Source organism: Lepisma saccharinum, chromosome 8 (genome assembly GCF_977018435.1).
Source record: "Lepisma saccharinum chromosome 8, izLepSacc3.1, whole genome shotgun sequence".
Classification (NCBI taxonomy): domain Eukaryota; kingdom Metazoa; phylum Arthropoda; class Insecta; order Zygentoma; family Lepismatidae; genus Lepisma; species Lepisma saccharinum.
Window position 1 is genome coordinate 78953819 of NC_139236.1, and position 7846 is coordinate 78961664.

The following is a 7846-nucleotide window of genomic DNA, read 5'->3' on the forward strand; positions in this document are numbered from 1 at the left end:
GAAATATATCTTACAAAAGAGAATGCTTAAATGGAAAAAAAATTCCTGCATGTGATACTCGGACAGTGAACATTCGAGAAGATGAGTCTTGCATCTGGAGCTTGTGGTTTCTGGTCTCCACATTGAACAAAGATTTCTGTCCATGTCTGGCATTGTTTGCCCATCACACCTTGGCTTATCACTAGAGCCATATATTTATGGGGAACAAAACAAAATTTGTGTACAAAAACTGCACATTTCATGATCAAAAGCAGTATATAAAATGGCATTTTGGCTTTAAAATGGTGAATATAACCCTAAGTTTAAAACTGCAATTTTTACACAAACTAAAGATTTCTCTTCTAATAGTACATTTATGTAGTTATCAAAGTATTGGTTTTCCATCAAAAACTAAATATGTGTGCCTCTACTTATAACTGAGCCTGGATTTGTAGGCACTGAAATCTCCCTAAATAGACAGGGAACTAGAATGTGGAAAATGGGCACGATAGTATGGATGAAAAATGAAAATTCCTTCTGGAGCACTCAAGTCAATCTTGAAGTTGTTTTCTTGCAACATTGTGTAGAGATCAGAGTACCCATTCATCTGTTCTATCCCTAAACTTTTGAGACTAACTGACAGTTTCAACGTAAAATTTCATACAAATTAACTTTCATAATTGGGAAGAGAGAGACGTGGTAGTATATAAATACGGAGAAACTAGTACTCACTTTTATCTGCGAAGCTGTTTTTTCTTTTTTGATTAATTTCAGTGGCCACTGCCACCATCCTCGTTGTAAGTTCCAACGAGGATGGTGGCAGTGGCCACTGAAATTAATCGAAAAAGAAAAAACAGCTTCGCGGATAAAAGTGAGTACTAGTTTCTTCGTATTTATAGTGCAGGAGGCCTTAGAAAGAGCGTTTCGTGGGCTAACAGCAGACGTCGCTCGCACACTAGTGCCGATACTCTTGTGTCGTCTGCCCCTCAGCCGAACAGACAGGCCGAGGTAGCAAGAGGCAGAGGTCACTCACCCTTCCAGAAAGGTGCAGCGAGCTAGCTATGGGAACCGGGCTCACTCATTCGCGGACCTGGTTGGTTCTCGCAGACACACCCCCATATTGTCGTCTGCTGTAAACCCTCGAAACGATCTTTCTAAGGCCTCCTGCACTATATATACTCTCCGTATTTACAAATTACTTGTAGAGAAAATGTGACATTCATCCATTCATTGAATGTTGGTTAAAGATAATCATTCTTTGTCAATGCCACTGCCCAGTTCAGGGATCCTGCAACACCAGCTTGCCTGTGACAGTGTTCACGCATGGTACAACTGGTGCAATCTCCTTGTTGGTGAGGGGACTATTTCAAGCTGAATTAGCTGTTGGAAGAACTGCTGGTAGACAGAATGGATGCAGTATGCAGAGAAATCCAAGCAGTGGGATTTGATATGAAGCAAAAAATTAGCTTTGTAGGTTCGAATGTTAAGTCCCTTATTCAATTCTTGGAGGCACTCTTGATCTTGCATATACTGGATGTGATGTGATCGGCCACATGCTCCAACTGCCTTCATCCCTCACACGCAGGTACATATTTTGTCCTACCATAGATACTGTTCCCCATGTTATTACCAGCATGCTAATTTTCCATGGTGGTTATGCTCTTGGGGTATATAATTCGCAGCTTGAAGATGCGCCATCATCTTATTGAAGGAATGCATTCTTGCGCTGCTAACATTTGAATGTACTAGATATATATGAAGGCCCATTTTATTATCCAGGTATTGACACTGGTATCTGGGAAACTGTCTCTGCCTTGGTATTAGTATAAATCTCAGTTGTAATGCAAACAAATGTATTAGTATCATTTGTTGGTGTAGGTACTGTTTGTCAATACTTGAACCATACATACAAACTTTCTTGATAGGGAGTGGTTAGCACAGCATGTTAAGATGCCAGGGGTCGCGAGATCGAATCCCAGTCTGGGTATAGGTGTTCTTTGGGAGTGTCCCTTCATCAATTTCATCATATCACTAGAGGCACATATTTATGGTGAATAAAAATTCAAGATTTTGGTACAAAAAACTGGACACATTTCAGAATCAAAAGTGATATATAAAGTGGCATTTTCGGTGTTAAAATGGTGAATATAACCTTAACCCTTCTGATAGCACATTTATGTAGTTGGCTGTATCAAATTTATTCTTGTGTAAAGGAGTTCATTTTTGCTTGTCAAATATTTAAAGTGGAATAAACAAATTTTCCATGCTTTGCATAACACGCAGGATAATTCAGCCTTCAGAAAGTGTTGCATTGGAAAATGAACTCTAAATTTTGTGTTTGAGTTTATTTCGCATGTTTCACTTTACTGTATTTTGTGGCAAAACATGGTAGGAATATACCTTACAAAAACATGAAGAATGAGCCTTACAGTGTGTTATTTCACATTTTTCGTTTCCATTAAAAACTAAATATGTATGCATGACTCAAATCATTACTAATTTCGCAATTAGCCAAAAGTAGCAGAAAAGCAAAGGAAAATAACCAAATCAATCAGTGTTCTGGATAGGTACTTCTTATCGAGATTCAATTCAACATTGCTATTCTCTCTAGGTTTAATTTTAATTAATGGCATAACTCCACATCTCCAAATATATGATTATAGATATTGTTGCCCAATAATAATGCCAGCATGTTACTTTTTCATGGTGGTTACGCTCGTGGGGTATATAATTTGCAGCTTGAAGATGCACCTTCATCTCATTAAAGGCACATATTCTTGCGCTGCATACACTTTACTAGAAATATGTGAAGGCACATCTTATTATCCTGGTATTGACACTGCTATGCGTGGGAATTTGTCTCGTGGTATCATCTCAGTTGTAGTGCAAAGAATTGTTTCACTATCATTTGTTGGTGTAGGTACTGTTTATGCCAATACTTGAACTGTGTGTCCACTCTGTTTGATAGCCTGTTCGTATTGAGATTTGTGTCAACATTGATATTCTCACGTGTTTTATCTTTAGTGGAGGAGACTCTCCTGCGTGTTATCCTCTTCCAGACAAGCACTTGCTGTGATGTACAAAAAACAACAATGCATAATCAAAGCATTGTTGCCAGCTTATTTGAAAAATTTCCAGAAAATTGCTTCTTCCGTTGCCCCTATGGACACAGGATGGACCAAAGTTGCAAGGAAGCATAGCAAGACATAATTTTGAGAACATGTAATGCCTGTTCTGCAATTTTGAAGAAAATATGCAAAATTTTAGCAAACCAAGATTTTTGTGAAATTTTTGAAAAATAGATGTTTACTGCTGGTCTCCTAATTATTACACGTTGTGAATATGATCTTCCGGTTTTCATTATTACATGTAAAAGTAAAATATATCTGCAAAACGCTGTGGTTGAAGAGTACATATACCACATTTATAAAATCTATCCTGCGATATGTTGAGGCTGAACGAGCCTCAGACCTGCTGTATGCAGGTATATATTTTGGACTACCATAGATACTGTTCCCCAAGGTATAGCCAGCATGCTAATTTTCCATGGTGGTTATCTTCTTGGGGTATATAATTTGCAGCTTGAAGATGCGCCATCATCTCATTGAAGGAATGCATTCTTGCGCTGCTAACATTTGAATGTACTAGAGATATATGAAAGCCCATTTTATTATCCAGGTATTGACACTGGTGTCTGGGAATCTGCCTCAATGCTTGAACCATACATACAAATTCTTCTTGATAGGGAGTGGTTGGTTAGCACAACATGGTAAGATGTCGAATCCCAGTCTGGGAATAGGTATTTTTTTATGAGTGTCCCATCATGAATTTCATCATATCATCACTAGAGGAACATATTTATGGTGAATAAAAGAGAAAAGATTTTGGTACAAAAAACTGGACACATTTCAGAATCGAAAGTGATATATTTGGTCTAGGAATTAATTCGTGCGGTTGCTACGCACACATTGAAGCTGTAGTTCAAACACAAAATACATAAATACCTTAAGAAAAATATTGTCCATCGTGAGCCACCACTTTCGCCCATCTGTCAGCCAAGTTACGGATTCCGTGGCGAAAGAAGTCCTCATCCTTTGAAGCGATCCAGTCAGAGACCGACCCATTTTTCGATATCTTCTGAAGAAGTGAACCGCTGTCCAATCAAATCGTTATTCATGCAATCGAACAAGTAGTAGTCCGAAGGATCAACGTCTGGTGAATACGGCGGGTGGGGTAAAACTTCCCATCAGACATTTTCTAAATAGGTTTTGACCGGTTTTGCAACATGTGGGCGAGCGTTATCATGTTGAAAAATAAGTTTATCATGTCTATTCTCCCATTCTGGTAGTTTCCTGGCCAGAGCTTGCTTCAAACGCATTCATTGTCGTCGATAACGTTCTCCATTAATAGTTTCACCCGGTTGCAGCAGCTCATAGTACACCACACCTTTCATATCCCACCATATGCACAGCATAACCTTTGCACAGTGAATATCTCGTTTCGGTTGTGATGGACCTGGTTCACCTGGCTTCACCCAGGCCTTTTTTTGTTTCGGGTTCTCGTAATGGATCCACTTCTCATCGCCAGTAACAATGCGATGCAAAAACCCCTTTCTTTTCTGTCTTTGAAGCAGCAATTCGCAAATGGTTTTTCGTCTTTCAATGTCTGTCTTTCAATTCATGTGGAACCCAATGTGACATCTTTTGAATCATTCCCATGGCTTTGAGGCGTTTGGAAACTGTTGTTTGATCAACGCCTAATGCTTTTGCAAGCTCTTCCTGCGTTTGACACGAATCCTGATCGAGCAATGCTCTGAATTCTTCGTCTTCAAATTTTTTTGGCTGTCCAGGTCGCTCTTGGTCTCCCAGGCCGAAATCACCACTTCTGACACGTTCGCTCAGCTAGCGCATGGTCACCATACACTTCCACCAAAATATGATGACTTTCTGTAGCACTTTTCTGCATGTTAAAGTAATGAAGCAGAACACCCCGCAAAAACACTTTATCTGGCACGAACTGCGCCATGTTCAGTTGACTACAAAATGCTGTTGTTGACGCGTCAATCAAACAGGAGTTTTCAACGCATGTGTGGCTACACGGAACTGTGGGACGATACGCTTGTTACGCCATCTCTTGTCCAGGTGCATGAATTAATTCCTAGACCAAATATAAAGTGACATCTCAGTGTTAAATTGGTGAATATAACCTTAACCTTCTAATAGCACATTTATGTAATAGTAAGAGTATTAAGTTTATTCTTGTGTAAAGGAGTTCATTTTTGCGTGTCAAATATTTACAGCAGAATTAACCAATTCTTCATGTTTGCATAACACTCAGGGTAATTTAGACTTCAGAAAAGTGTTGCATCAGAAAATAAACTTGTGTTTAGGAGTTTATTTCACATTTTGCACTTCATTTCGTGACAAGATATGGTAGGAAAATGCATCTCTCACCTTTCAAAAACATGAAAAATGAACATTAGTGTTTTTTTTTTTTTACATTTTGAGTTTCCATCAAAAATTAAATATGTATGCAACTCTAATCATCACTTGTCCTTAGAGTTGCAAAAAAGCTGGCTTTTTTGAAGGGACGGTTTCTTTCCGATAAAAAGCCAGCTTTATTGGAAAGAATCCAGGAAATTTGGGCTTTATCAATTACAGCTAACCTATTTCATTTGTAGTTACTGTTATGAGTTTACAGGATTACAGCTAAAATAAATTTACATGATGTAGCAGTAAAGAGGCAGATATTGGCCAAGTGGACACATATTGCATAGTGGTTCAGATACAATTTCAACCCTAGTTTACCGGGGAGGGCATTGCAGGCACAAAACCTAGAGGTTTATTTATATTTTACAACTGTTTCAAAATAAATTACATTCATTTCCTAGGATGTTCCCAATATTTCTTTATTACTTTTGTTTATAAAAACAGATGTACTTAATGTAATTAGGAGGCAAAATGCACTTGGTGGGTATATCAGGTGCCATCTTTAATTATCATATTTAATAAACAACTGCACTTCTGCAAACTGAAAAACATTAATAAAACTTATTATGGATTTTCTGAGTTTTAGTGAATGATAAAATATATGTGAGAGACTTATGAAATAATTGGTTATTTTTTATTTATGATAGAATTTTTTGTAATTATTATAATTAATAAATAACTGCACATATATAATCAGCGAAGGAAGCAGTGATTCAATTATAAAATGTTTTTTTTTTTAATTTAGTGATAAAACAGTGTTGTCACCCCCCCGGTATGTAAGTTTCTCGTACGGCATGGGTTAGCTAGGGTTAAAGCTAACGTGAAGTCCTAATGAGCACATCTGACCATGAAATGGTCTTAAAACAGGCTTTTACATGTGTGTGTCTGAATTTAAACGTTGATGTCATAAAATATGAAACAAATGTTAGTATCAAAATATTCGATGTTTCGGGGCAATTATAAATCTTTACTGTTAATAACACACATGCAGAAGTATACGTATTACGTGAATGTGTGTATATATCCTGTTTAACGGAGCTTTGAGACTGAAGCGACACGTGCCTCTTGGAAACCAATCATTAGAAGTAAGTGCAACCTTTCGAACCGAAGTAATATAAGCTGCAAGTGTCGCTTGTCACTTATGCTGTACAGTTTTCTCAGGGAACTTTCTGACCGAAACAACAAGTGACATGTGTCACTTGGAAGCAGTAATCCAGAAATCCATTCAACCTTTTGAATTGAAATGCGAGAATGAGCTAAACATGTCGCTTGCATGTTGCTCGGTCTATACTGATTTCTCAATGGCATGCATCCTGCATGGTTGCATCAGTCTGTTGTTCTTACATGCATGGTGAATGTTTTGCTTTATACTGAAGAAGTCTGTGTCGCTTGTCACCTCTGACTTCAGTCTGAAAGCCCCTTCAATGGCACGCATCATGTTGCCTCGGTGCATGCGTGGTGGAGGTTTCCTTACAGAATGAAGGTGCCCATGTCACTTGTCACTTCAATGTGACTCCCCCCCCCGCACTGTCATGTGTTGCCGCAGTCTGAATGTTCTCTATACTTAAGATTTCATTTAGCCTCACGAGTGGAATAAAGTAATGCTGTTGCCTTGTAATAAGAAGGGGTCTTAGGTTCAATCCTCAGTGGAAGCAGAGTGCCTCCGGATCTAATTTCAAACTGTAGGTCCACTCCAGATTTATTGTATAGATTTTTTTTCCATTTGCAGCCAGTCTTATTTGCTTCTACTTCAGTTTTAGTTCCAGTGTTTTTCAACCTCCTGGCTGCAAAAGTTCCGTTGCACCCAGGGGTTGACGACAGATTTAAAACTAATTTTATATTTAACAGCAAGTCTATACATAGTTGATATATTAATATTAATTAAGGTTGCATATTAATTTCCATATAAACTTTAAAGTTCAGAAATGTATTTGAGTGAAATTGTTGGGATCAGGGAATCAATCGACTTGTAAGAAATAAATTTACTGAGCTGTGGTCTCACAAATTCATGATGAAAGTTGTGCGAATTACTCACAAGTTTAATATATATATATATATATTATTAACTTAACGTTTTGGGAGTATCTAGGTAACTCCTATGACGTTTCGGAATGCAACTGCTCCCTTCCTCAGGCTGCTCACGACAAAGGTCGAGAACCACTGCAACAAACCCAAAATACATCACTATGCGGCAAATGCCACTCTTTCGACCCCCCCCCCTCCCCTCATTATGCAGAAAGTGGAAATTGAAAATCAAAATCAATATATTCCTATGTAAAACATCAAACTATAAAATAATAAATAAAATAATGTTACACTTTTGAACAAATGGATGTGTCTACCACATCAAAACTTAAAAAATGCGACACTAAATTACA

At 37.9% G+C, this 7846-nt stretch overlaps 1 protein-coding gene across 3 annotated transcripts in view; it reads left to right on the forward strand.

The window, feature by feature from the left end:
* Positions 1 to 7846, forward strand: part of OstDelta (oligosaccharide transferase delta subunit) — an 84847-nt gene that overhangs the window by 26076 nt on the left and 50925 nt on the right. The gene's annotated exons all lie outside the window — the stretch shown is intronic.